The sequence below is a fragment of the Alligator sinensis genome, unplaced genomic scaffold (genome assembly GCF_000455745.1).
Source record: "Alligator sinensis unplaced genomic scaffold, ASM45574v1 scaffold983_1, whole genome shotgun sequence".
Classification (NCBI taxonomy): domain Eukaryota; kingdom Metazoa; phylum Chordata; order Crocodylia; family Alligatoridae; genus Alligator; species Alligator sinensis.
The window spans coordinates 1,843,209-1,856,790 of record NW_005842015.1 but is presented as its reverse complement, the minus strand read 5'-3'; positions in this window follow the sequence as shown (position 1 = coordinate 1,856,790).

Sequence of the window (13,582 nt, the reverse complement as noted above, 5' to 3'; positions counted from 1 at the left end):
GACCCCTGCCCCAGCTGGCCCCATCCCCCCAAGCCTCCTCATCCCTGCCCCCACCATTGTTTAAAAAAAACAACCCTGCACTTACCTCCAGTCTGGCTGCCTCTGGCTGACTGGGGCCTCGCCTGCACAGTGCAGGGCAGGGTGACAGCCCCAGCAGCCCCAGCCCGAGCCCTGCTGCCCCTCTGCTGCCCTGTGCTGCCTCAGGAGGCCCTGGAGTGCCCCCCACCCCTGCTTCTAAGGTAAGCAGATGCTTTTTTTTTTTGCATTTGGTTTTCTGGGTTATTTTTAAGTAATGGTACCTGGGGTTGTGGGGGTTGGAGGGGTAAGGCTGGGTGGGGCAGCCATTGGGGAGGGCTGGAGCAACTGGTGGGGGATGGGGCCAGGTGGGGCAGCAATTGGAGGCTGGGGTGGGGCATGTGGGCCTTGCAAGGGGCGGTGATAGCCCTTATGGGGGCCCTTACCCCTTGTGTGGGGGTTGAACCCCCTGTTGGGGGGTTGTACCCTTTGTGAGAGGGCCGAACCCCCTGTTGGGGGGAAGCAAACCCCTTATGTGGGGGTCATCGCCCTGTGGGAGTGCAGCAAACGTATTCATAAATTCATGAAACGTATTTAGAGTTCACTTTATTATTATGATAAGAGACTTGCTTTAACACTGTAAGATATATCAATAAAACATTGTCCAACTGATCACTGTCTCTGTCTTGCTCTCTGTCTTTATAGTGGTCTTTTGTTCTACTTGTGGAGGAACATGGATTTGGGGATATTTTACAGAGTGACTTTGGCATTTTTTTTTATCAGGGATTTTTCAGTTTTCCAATAGGGAACACCAGAATTCCTGCTAGGGAGGCCAGTGGGACCCTGCCTGCTCAGAGCCGGCACCTTGGACCCAGCTGGCTGTAGATGATGTCCTGGACAAATGGGGCCAGGAGGACATGTTTTGACAGTTCAAAGCAGGCCACCACACCCGGAACATCTTCTGGGCGATAGCTGCCCAGATGGCCGGGCAGGGGTCACAAATGACAGTAGTGCCACACAAAGGCCAACCCTGCAACCACAGCCCGCTGGCAGCTGGTCCAGAGGGGCAGATGACTCTACTGGCCCCCATCCAAGTCTGGCAGGTGCACAGCAGGTCACAGCCAGGCAGCAGCCTCCACTGCCAGACTGCTGCAATGGGTAGAGGGTGCAGGGAGCTCTCAGGGCTGCTTCAGCAGTCCAGCTGGTGCAAGCGGTAGTGTCCCCAGGTACTAATTGGCTGGACCCCAGAAGCTCCTGAGAGCTTGTAGCCCTGAGCTACTTGCCAGGGTGGCTTTTTATACTTCTGCGGCCAGGACAGGGCAGCTTTTTATACTGCTGGGGACAGCACAGGTGCTGGCCCCGGGCTCTAGTTCCCCCTGGCTGCAGATCCAGGAGGAGCCAGGCAAGGTTATTTTGCCCCAAGTGGCACAATTTGCTCCACACCAAAGTGCATGTCTGAGCACGTACACTGAAGCAAAAAGTCCTGTCTCAAATTTGCACCGCTTCTATGTATGGACGTGCATGTGCTTGCATGTGTGGACGTGCCCAAGGGGTGCATCTACACATCACTGTGCTTTAGTACTTCCTTTTGGAAGTGGTTGAATATTTTCCAGTGAACATCAGGCTTCCAGTGCAAAGGGTAAATTCTGTTTTATTTCTTTTCAAGTTAGAGACAGATGCTGATAAGAAAGGCAAATGGTAGATTTGATTCAGTAGAAAAAGCTGTCTTTCAGTTTTCTAGTGATGTACATTGTTTGGGGTGGCCCACATGTGGCACAGGCAGCCTCTCTGTGAGGCACATGCTGGATTTGGTTGGGAACAGAAAGCAGGGTAAAAGAGCAGTCAGAGAGCACATGGCAGGGATCAGAAAGCAGAGCAAAAGATTGGGCCAGAAAAGGGGAATTTGAGTGGCATTTGAGAAGGGTGCTTGGCTTACCTTGTGGCATGCTTGCCAAAAAGGCTGGTCTCCACTGTAATATGTAAGTATATTATGATTTGTAAGTGTATAGCCAAGAGTAATGTAGTTGTAATAGTTAGCTCTCATGGAGCTCTTCCATTCATAGGTATCAGAGTACTTGCTAAAGCAGTTATCATTCTCCCCATTTTCCAGATGGGGAAAGTGAAGAACAAAGCAGTGAAGTTAACTTGGCCTAAGTCATGCAGCAAGCTAATGGCAGAGCCAGGAAGAGAATCCAGGTCCCCACCCCATGACATTGCTCACCGGACCATACTCACTATGCAAATACATTCTCTAACTCTGGTATGGGAGAATTTTGTATAAGAAAGCCATAACCGAATGTTAATCTAGAGCAGGGGTGGGCAATTATTTCAGGCGGAGGGCCGCTTACCAAGTTTTGGCAAGCTATTGAGGGCCACATGAGTAGCCCCACCCCTTGACTGGTGCCCTGCCTCCTGGTCACCATCTTGGGACCAGAAGTTCTGCCCCTAACCTCTGACCTTTGCCACCAGAAGTCCCTCCCCTTGCCCCTGGAAGTACTCCTTTGGGGAAGAGGGTTTACCATCTTAGGGGAAAAAAAACAAATTACATACTAAAAATCAAACACCCATAATAATATATTTTAATTTAATTAAAAAATATATTTTTGTCCTGATTTGTGCTGTATATGCAGAAGTGACTGCATAATAGCTCAAAATGCAGTTTTACTTCTGTATATTGTCTGGGGCGTGCAGGGATGTTGGTGGGGTAAGGGTGGATGGTCGTGGAGTTTGTGGGGAGATGAGGGTGGGTGGGTATGGGGGTTTGTAGGGATGTGTGAGTGTCTGTGTTTGTGGGTATGGATGTGGGTATGGGAGCCATGTAGTGCACAGTGGCTGGCAGGTGGGTGGGCAGGCAGAAAAGTGGGGAAAGCGGTGGCAGAGAGTGGAAGTGAATGGGAGGGCGAGGCCTGCACTAATGTCCTAGGGCCAGCACCGGCGGAGCCCAGAGTGGGGAAGTAGGAGCACGGGGAGCAGGCTGGCAGGGGTCTGTGGTGCCAGGCTGTGCTGCTTTAGCAGGGATAAGGGAGAGCTGGCCTGGCTCCATGGAGCCCCTGTGGGCTGGAACCCCACGCTCCTGCTGCCCTGCTCTGGGCCTCACCAGTGTGGGCCCCACACTCCTGCCTGGTTGCCACTGGCTCCCATGTGCCTACTCACTCAAAGTGGGGTGGCAGGAGCATGGGGTCCCAGCCTGCAGGGGCTCAGTGAGTGGGATGGGCAGGCTGTGGCTGGGATCTGGACCACTGGTGGTGATAGTGCAAGGCCAAGCCGTGATCCACTTCCCACATGGCCCTGCAATGGGCACCAGTTCCACAGGCAGAGGCATGTGAGGATCAGATCACAGCTCTGCCCCAGGCCCCTGCCCTGTGCTGTCACAGCCCCGTGATCCTGGGGTCTCCATAGAGACCAGCCAAGACCAGCCACCAGACCCAGACCTGCTGCCTGAGTGCCCCAGCCTGTCTGCCCCGCACCCACTGCCAGGATTGCTGGATGGAATGGGCAGGTGGGGTTTCCATCCATACAGGCAGGGTGCACAGCAGGGGGCAGATAGAATGGGGTTGCAGGCAGGCAGGGAGTGGTGTCTGGGAGTGGGATGCTACTCCCCACCTGCCCAGGGCTCCATCCCATCCGCTTAGCTGCTCACTCTGCCTGTATGGGTCCATGGCTGGTCTCCATGGAAACCCCACCCACCCACTCCATCCGGCACCCCCAGCAGTGAATGTGGGGCAGATGGGCTGGGGTGGCCAAGCAGCAGGGCCAAGGTCCAGTGGCACCAGTGGAGACTAGCAGCAGCAGCTGGAAGAAACCGCTGCTGTGGGGGTTGCCGGGAAATGAGTTTGACCTGCACTGCCCCAGGCCTGCTGTGCACCTGAGGGCACTGGGACCCAGCCACATGTGACGTGGCCTAAGCTGCCCCCCTCACCTGGGCCAGGTGGGACTGAGGGAACCTCTGTGAGCTAGACCAGATCCCTTAGTGGGCCACATTCAAACCATGGGCTGTATTTTGCCCCTGGGTTACCTTGTAATGTGCATCTTCTTCTAACTTTGGGCCTTCTGACACAATAATTTTGGGTGGCTCCTGGAGGTCTTAACCCCTGGATTGTCTGCATATTAACATCTGAAACTGGTTTTAAGCATTTGTTATGCAACTCAAAGTTACACCACTTCAGGACAGGCTGTCATTTATGTTACCCAGCTTGTGTTACACTAAGGTGTAGTGACCCTAGGCTACAACTTAGTGTAAACAGCCCACTTACCTCCTCCTCGCCCCCTCCCCCCCCACCCCAATGGCCTGGATTGGATTTACTGCCCCTCAACCCTCCACAGCACTCCAGATCCCTGCTCACTCTCCTCCTTCATTCCCCTCCTGCTTGCTTGTTGCTGCCCTTCTACCTGTCCCAGGGAGCAGGCAGGAAAGGGTTAAACTGAGCCAGAAGAGCAGTAGGGCTGTAAGAAGCTTTGGTCCCTGATTCAGTTCAGCGGAGATTTGACCCAATTTGGTGGCCGAATCTCTGAATCCAAATTGAATTAAAAGACCCTTTACTTTAATCTCTCTGAATTGAATCGGAACCCTCCATATCGATTCGGAAAGATTCATTGATTCAGACATAGGCACAGCTTTAAACGTTTTTTCTACATACCTCTAGGTACCAGGTGGGTCATGAATGCTGCGATGCTGGGGCACATGGAGTGTCCCACAGAAGCATGGGGGAGTCCCCAGCGCATTCGGCAGCAGACCTGGAAGTGGCTCAGAAGCACTTCCGGGTCTGCTGGCCACATGGGGGGGGGACCCCCTGCACCCCTCCCCCCACCCCTGGCTTGGTGACTGGTGCCTCCTGGGTCTGGAAGGGGCATGCGGGGGTCCCCTGCAGCCAATCGGCAAGCCCCCCCCCACTCCTGTGGGATGTTCCATGCGCCCCAGCATCACAGCGTTCACAAGTCCTGCTGGTACTTCAAGGTATGTAGAAAAAACTTTTACAGCTGTGTCTATGTCCGAATCGCTGATTCTCCGAATCGGCATTGAATCTTCAATTTGGGGGTCGGACTCGATGATCTATTGAGGTCCCTTCCGACCCTAACGTCTATGAATCTATGATTTGGAGTTGGCCAAATCAAATCAGGGATAGTGATCTGAATCAATGAATCAAATCACTGTCCCTGATTCAGGTGGAGTCCAAATCCAAATCGAATAGGGCCCACTTCAAACACCCCTAAAAAGCATCAACTGGCAGGCAAGTTAACCCTTCCCTGCCTGCTCCTCTGGGACAGACAGCACAAGCAGCCACCAGTAAGTAATGCCCTGGGGGCAGGGGGAAGTGATGCTGAGCAAAGGGGAAGAGTGGGGTCTGGGCAGGGTGAAGCCACAGGGGCAAGGGAAACTGGGGGGCGGGGAGGCGATTTTTACCTTTCAGTCCACCAGGCCCCCACTTGTCTGAACATGTGACTGCTCTAAACTCGAGCTATTAGTAACACCCATCAACATCTGTGCAGCTCACAGTATAAGGTATAACAAGGCCCTTTAACACTGCTTAACATATCAAAGATTTAGTATGGCCTAAACCTTCACCCTGAGAGACTGATGGTTCAGAGAGGCATAGGCTTTGATAGGCAACAGCATCTGATGAACTAAGTAGTCACTTGCAAAAGTTTATGACTCTTATTCAGTTAGTCTCTGGTTTTCAACCAGAGTGCTGTGACACTTAAGGGTGCCTTTAGATCCTTTCAAAGGTGCCATGGGGTTCCACACAATGTTAGCTTTGTTAGGTGTGCAAATATGATTCACAAAATAAAACCAGAGATTTCAAATAGAAATCTACAGTGTTGAAAACATTCTGACCTGTTGTGGTCTTTCTGAGTTCTTTGCAATAAAAGAATGGCTCAATTATTTTCTGTAGTCAGAAAGTGAGTGAAAGCTAAGAGCTGGCATTTTCTGAGGGGTGTTTTGAGTCTATTGAGGAGTGCCTAATGTCTAAAAAGGCTGAGAACCACTGCTCTAAGGTGCCACCCTGCCCTGCCTACTGCTTGACTTTAGACTCGCACAGCTAAGTACCTCTCTCTCTTCCAAGGTCCTAAAACATTCTCAATTCATTTCCTTTTGGGCATCCAGATTTAATGATTTATTGTGTTTGGGACATGAAATAGGAAATTTTTATGCTTTAAGAATATCATTTGTTGAAGGGGGGTTGGGAAGGCTGGTGCTTATATAACAAGAACGGTTTTGCTTTAAAGCTTCACACTTGACAAGTGCAGAGTCCTCACTGAGGAGTGTTTGTTCAAAAAAGGGAAGTGCTAAGTAATAAAGCACATGTGGGACTTTAAATTACAACCAATTACATTCCAGAGGCCATGGAAGTCAGCATAAGGACTCAAAGTTTTCAATAAACGTAGCTTTGGATCCATTCCAACTGTGCACCGTGGATTCCTTAATGGTAATTAAACAAGTCTGTGCTGAGGAGCAAATTCAGTCTCCAAAGATTGCTGAGATTGGGACCATTATCAAGCCATGCAGGTGGGGGCAGAATACAGGGAGTTCACACAGGGGCTGTGGTCCAGTTCGGCTCTGCTCCCTATAATGCAGCAGGAATATCAGGAAGTGTATGGGAAGTACACGCATCTACTGTCTCTCTCAGTGTACTGAGGGAAACAAGTCAGAAACTACATACACGCATGAAGGCTTGACATTGAAGACTCCTCCCTCCTATTCTTTGATGTCTCCAGTGCATACAGCCCAGATAGCCAGGCTGTTCTGGGTGTAGACCTGGGGAGAGGAAATGGGCCTTAGTGCAGCCACCAAGACATAGGAAGCTGCATTACTTGCTCTGATTATATTTTGATTGTGAAGTGTATATTTATTCCAACCAAAAAGCATTGGTGTGTGTTGATGCAGCACTCCAAATTCACCCCCAGATCATCGTGTGTGTCTGCAGCCATTATTTCAAGGATTTTCAGCATGTTTGCTTCTGTATTTTCAAGGGTGGCTCTGCTATTTCACTCAAAAAGGTGTTTTAGTCTTCAGTTTTTCCACGGTGGGGGTTTTAAAGGGAATGGAAGCACTGGGATTTTATGTATGTGTGGTTATACCTGCATGTGTGTACAGACACATGGAAATTGGATACCTAAAATATATGCATTGTTGCAGCATTCAGAGATTTTCCGTGGAGTTGTGAGTCATGGGTCTTCTTGGGGCACATCGAGAGACGATACAGTGACATAGCCACACACCCCTTTCTAACTGCACTGCAGAAGCAGTAGCTGGAAACTTAAGTCACAAGGAAGGTAAGAATACTGCCCTCCTTTCACCTTCATGCTGAAAGGCACATCCCCTCCCCTTCCCTTCCCTTCCCCTCCTCTCTCCTCCCCTCCCATTCCTTTCTTTCCAAGCTTGCCACTGCTGTTGTCCCTACTGTCCCAGGGGTGAAGGGAGCTCCTGCCTGCTCCATCTGGCCTGTACAGGGGCTGGCCTTCATTTCTGCTCCCCACCTTTTCTGCCCCTCCACCTTCATCCGCAGAGAAGCTTCCCCATTTCTAAAGGGGATTAATGGCCAGACACTCCAGAGAATGCCCTTCCCTTCCCTCCTGGCATAAATGGCCTCTGAAGAATCTTCCTCTTGGAGGGGTACTTCGCACAACAGACAACCAACAACATGATAGTGTGCTGGCTGGTTCCTAGGTGCAGGCTTAAAGACAGGGGAACACCGCATGGCAGTTCTGTGCTGGCCTAATACCAATGGAGGACTTTACAAACTGGTGTAATTCAGAGGAGTGCCAGAACTTAGGCCTCCAGGAGGGAGGTAGAAAGGTAATTTTAGACTACTGTTTCCCCACGCTTTCCAATCCTGTGCTCAACACAGGACCAGAAGATGCAATCTGGCTGACAAAGAAAAGCGCAGGGTCTGCTACATGGAATCAGAACTTGTGGTAGAGGTGATACCTTTTATTAGGCCAACTAGATTTTTTGCAAAAAAAAAATGTCTTTAATTGCAAGCTTTTGGGAACAAGCACCCTTCTTCAGGCATAGGAGAAAAGACTGAGATCAATAGGGCTACAACCGGGGTCTGCTACATCACATTTTTAAGGGTATTATACCCTACTCAACATGAAATCCTGTCTTTCTCCACTCTTTGCTCTTGGGTCATGTGCATGTGTGTAACTCCCACTAAATGTGTTTGAGAGCAAAAGCCAGCCTATACTGTGTGACTTTGGGGCCACGTTCAGATTTCTTGCAACTGGCCTACTGCAATTTATTCTCCTAATTTCCTTGCACTGAAGCTCCTAGCCTTAATATTCCTTTCAAGCACTGTACTAAATATACTCAATCTTTTTGGTCCTGTTTCCCCTACTTTCATGAGTTCTTATGGGGAGTTTCCCCACACCCACCAAATTCAGGGAATCTCTCTATTCACATCAGTGGCATTTGGAGCACACCCATGGAGCGTTTTGTTCTTCCCATGCATACCCAGTTCTGTCTCACCTAACAGACATTTGTTATCACTGGTTGGTGTTCAACGCTGATTAAAGTTTCCTTTCGACATCAGTCACGTCAACTACGATTTTGATTTTGCTCTTTGGCTCATCCCCTCTCCAACCTTTCCCACTTCTGGCTGAAATGGAAAATAATTCCTGGAAAGCAAGTATCCCCCCCCCCATATTGTATAAGCATTTGTACATAACCAAAGGGAGGAGGGAAGAGACTTCCAAGACCATATGTTAAAATTGGTTTGGGGTTTTCAGCTGGCGAACAACCCACGAGGTCTCAAAGGGGTTTTATTTCTAAATGATAGACTCCTGAGAGAGAAATAATTGCCACTCTCCCATGCGTAAAGACGCAGTTCCCCTAACATCGAGCTCAAGGATAAGATTAGCTAAATGCAAGCCAAATATGGCAACTGTATCAGGCATTATTTATTTATTTATTTTTTCCTGAATGGTGAATCATTTTAATTTTGTTCTCCCCCCACCCTTTCTTGGAAAAAAAAAGAAGTGCCTTCAGTCTGAAAGAACAGATGGTGCCCTGCTCTGCTTCTGAAGAGATCTGTAGCGTGCATTCCTTTACTCTGTCCTCTCAGATAACTGAGTTATACAGCACACGACCATCTGGTGTATGACACATCTTGTGTCCCGCAAACAATGCCCCGGCAAACCTCTTCAGGGGAGAGGTTAGTTTCTACGGTAACAGCAGCATGTGCAGCTCTAGGCCTTATTCAGATTCAGGCCTCCTCACTTGTCTCTATTCTTTTCCTTGCTATTGTTGTCACTTGAGCTTTTGCTGCTTGGTTACTCAGAGACTGACAATATCCGTGAGTATTTTGTCCCCGGCCCAGAAACTATTGTCTCCAAATTTTGTTTCATTATTTATGTTTTCAATATCCAATGGTTGACTGAAGCATCTGCTGTAGAGTGATAAGGCAAGTGCCTGTTTCGGAGGAGGCCTGTGCCGCTGCCTTAATGACAATGCTTTGAATTATTTAGGTTGTGATTGAACAAGTCTTTGCAAAAGCTAGCGGTTCCACGAAACGCTGAGGTGGCTTTATTTATTTATTTGTTTGCTAGCTTCATCTGATTAGGAACTTGCACCTTTTTATCCCGTTAAGTCATAGAAGGGCTATTTCCTGAGCAGATCTGATCAGTCATGGAGTCTCCTGATTTCTAATGATTATTCGGTTAGATTTCCTTTTATTATTAGCCTCTTTGCAGATTCCTTCAGAAAACAGCTGGATTTATTTCTTGCTGGGATCACTTGATCCCAGCTGACTTCCTTCCTATGGCGGGGGGCTGGACCTGATGTTCTCTTGAGGTCCCTTCCAGCCCCTAATGTCTATGAAATCTATGAAACTATTTTTTTAATAGAATGTCATTATATACTTAAGCCACCAATGAATATCATTGCATACTTAAGCAACCAAACTCTGGACTATCATTAAACTCAAACACTGTAAGTAATGAGTTATCATAGCCTCTGGGTTGTCAGCAACACCAAGACCAGAAAAAAAGCTTTTTCCACCAATAAAAGCTACCTGTCCAACCTATCTCTTATACCATCATAGATTAGCATGTTAGTTGCATTACTTTCATCAGTTGTTCCTAAGCTGTCATAGACAGGGAGACTCTAAGAGCTCTCATTGTGAATCTGAATGACATACATTGCCCATTTCATTTGACAACTGGAAAGCATTTGTCTTTTTAAAAATCATTACAACATCAAGGTTGAGGCCTTCATTCTACAAACCCCTGCTTCATTTGGCGTAAATAGGGCCTGACCACATGCGTAAAAAGTTAAACATATTAATGTAAGTACTTTCCTGAATCACGGTCTGAGTGATTTTAAAAGAATATTCAATAATACTTGTGTCAGTTTAAGAGGGTGTGTAGTAGAGCGAGAGAGAAAAACAGGTGAACAGTATTATAAAACTTGTAATGGATAAGAAGGGTTCTCTAGCTACCCATTAAAAGATAAAGGTCTCTCCATCTATGTAGGCATGATAGCAACTTTGCATATATTGTTGTCTTACTCCTTATTTCCACTCACTCATGACTTGCTAAAGCTTTTGAAGTGAAACTTTCATACTGCTTCAATTTTATAAAGTTTGGATGAAAGTGTTTTAGTCCCATTCTTAAAATGAGGTGGAAAAAGTGTGCCTTGCTGGTGAAGGAAAAAAAAATCTTTGCAACCTTGAAACCTCTCTGACCAAAAGAGTTGGTGGCAGGAAGTTGGAATACAGCATGACAATAGCTGTCATTGAGGGAAAATGCCTTTGGCTCTTCCAGCGAAATCTGGTTTTGATTTGGACAAGTTATGATCCTTTTTGAAATTGTATTTGCACTGTGTTTTTGTTAGGCGTAGCCAATATTCAGCTAAGGTAATACTCTGGTGTTTGAGATGAAACACCATTTGACCATGAAAGTACAGACTGCATCATAAGGAAGAGAGATAAGTGCGGACAAGACCCTTGTTGAAGTAAGTCTCATTTTGTGATGCCCAATGGAAAGGTGAAAGGTCTGGAAATATATTCACAATCTTGTGAAGCTGGGCAGCATTATTCTTTCCCCCTAATTGCTAAATGTTCTTAGCAAATTTATTCCATAGATGTATCCGGTAAAGGGAGATTTGGAAATATCAGTGCAAGTGTGATGGCCTCCATCTCAGTGGACACACTGGGGATTCAGCTAAGGATTTGTACAGAGCTGCTACAGAGCTTGAACTAAAAGAGTGAGTACTCCCTAGCTGGGGATCTAACATACTCATATCCTGTGTGGATTGGGCTCAGCAGGGGATCTGTAATGCACACTCACCAGTGGGTTACACAAACGCTTTTGTTTCTGCTGAATGGTAGCCAGATCCAAGAAAGTATTTAATTAATTGGCAGAGTCTTCCCCTGCCCAGAGCCTTGACTCATGCTGTGTGTGAGTCTGTGGAGTCTGCGATTGCCACAGGTTAGATCTGAACTAGTGCTGTTCTAGGAGTATGCTATTAATTCTTTGGACTGCAGCAGCACCTAGAAGCCCCCACAACGGATCACAGGCTCCACTGTAGCAGGCAATCCATAGACCCACGATTGGAGACAGTCCCTACTCCTACGATCTAACCTAAATGGATGAGGTAGACAGAGGAAGTATCTTTAGCATTGATGGTGTGGTTCCCCTGAACATGCATAAGAAGCTTATGACATTGCTAGGAACTGAACCCAGATTCCTTGAGCGTAACCCAGTGCCTTAACCCCAAGGCCAACCTTCTTTGTTCATCTTAGGCCTTTGTGCAGATAAGCAGTGGAAGGAAAGGAGTAACCTGCTTCCTTCTCCCCTTATGTGTCTTGTTCAGTAGTCAGGGACAAACCTAATTCATATATCCAGGGGTGCACAAAAACTCCTTAGCCAAGGAATCTACCATGCTCTTTCTCCTTCTGTGAATATAAAGGCAATATCTAAAGGGAAACAAACAGACCCATTTGAATGTCAAACCATGTACTTCTGCCAAGCTCCACAGGCAGGTCAACAAAACATCCCATCCTAAATGAAGGTGGACAATCTGGCTTGTGTCCATTACTAGGAAAGTACTGTCAAACAACAGAATTAGAAGAATCCCCAGTTGAAAACTCGAGCAAACTATTAGAATGTGGGTGTGTCTACACATGCAATCAATCCTAAGCAATAAACTCCAGCACATATCGGAGTTTGCAAGTGTGCCCAGGACTGCAACATGTTGAGCTGGGTTGGAGCAGCCCCAACTGGCAAGGGACCCAGGGGGTTCAGCCTGCTGGCCCAGGGGTGCTCCAACCTGGCTTACCATTCTACAGAGGAGCTGGCTGGGCACAAGGGTGCTCCAGTGCGGGGCTAGCCAGCAGGCAGCTCCCACAGTGAAGCACACTCATGCCCCAACCAGTCCCTCCAGCATTTACATGTGCATTGCTGCGGAGTACAAAACTCCACAGCAGGATAGTATTTACAAGTACTATCCTACTGCACAGTTAACTAGTTTACTCCAGCCTAATAGTACTGCATGTGTAGATACAAGACGTTTACTGTGGAGTGAGTTAGTTAACTCAGCAGTAAATGTCTTATGTTGATGTGCCTAGTGTCATCCATTATACTCTGTTCATAATCATCTTTATAACTTTCCGCATAGTTAGAGACAAGGTGATAATTGGCAAGATCACTATGGGCACTTTTACACGTGCTCTGGGGGGTAGCATTTTAATTACAGCAGCTCTGAGAGACACTCTAATTAAAGCGCCACAGCATCTAATGTATTCGCATCCCCACACTTCAAAATGGTGGCGGGGGCATTTGAACTAAAGCTTGTTTGATGAGCTTTAGTTCAAGCACCCCTGCCACCATTTTGAAGTGCAAGGACGCTGATACACAAGGTACAGGCAGCTACTGGAGCATAGTAATTAATTGAGTCTGCTCCGAGGCACTGTAATTACAGTGTATCAGAGCATGCTCTATGCTTGTGTACAGTCACCCTATATTATTAATCATGAGAACTGCTTCTTTCTGAGAAAATGGAACTCTCTTCATTCCCTCCTTTCAAAGAGAGATACCAGCCATCTCCGCCAACATCAGACCCACTAACTCGCTCTCTTTTCCTTCCTGCCTTCCACTAGCTATAAGTCTTAATTGCAAGCCAAAGATAAAAGTTCCCTCAGCCTACCTAGAACTTCAGGATCTGAAAATGAACCAGAATAGACATTTGATTTGTGCTTTCCCAGTAGACAGCTGCCCTGAAGAAGGTGGTGTATCTGTCTCGTCTCAATCTAGTTTGATCTTCATGGCCTTTATGATGTTAAGGGAAGAAAAACAAACCCCTCATAATGACATTGATCCAAAAAAGAAGGAGCACACCAATGAAATTTGCTGATGACACAAAGTGGGAAGTATTGCCAATATAGAGAAGATTAGAGAGATTTAATATTATACAGGGAGAACTAGATGATCTTGAGGATTAACAGAATAAAAATGGAGTGAAACTCAGTAGTACAAACTACAAAGGGTAAAGTTTTTGCAATGGGGACTAAAATTCAGAATTTATTCTTTAAGATGGGAGCTCATCAGTTGGAAATGATTGAGGAGAAGC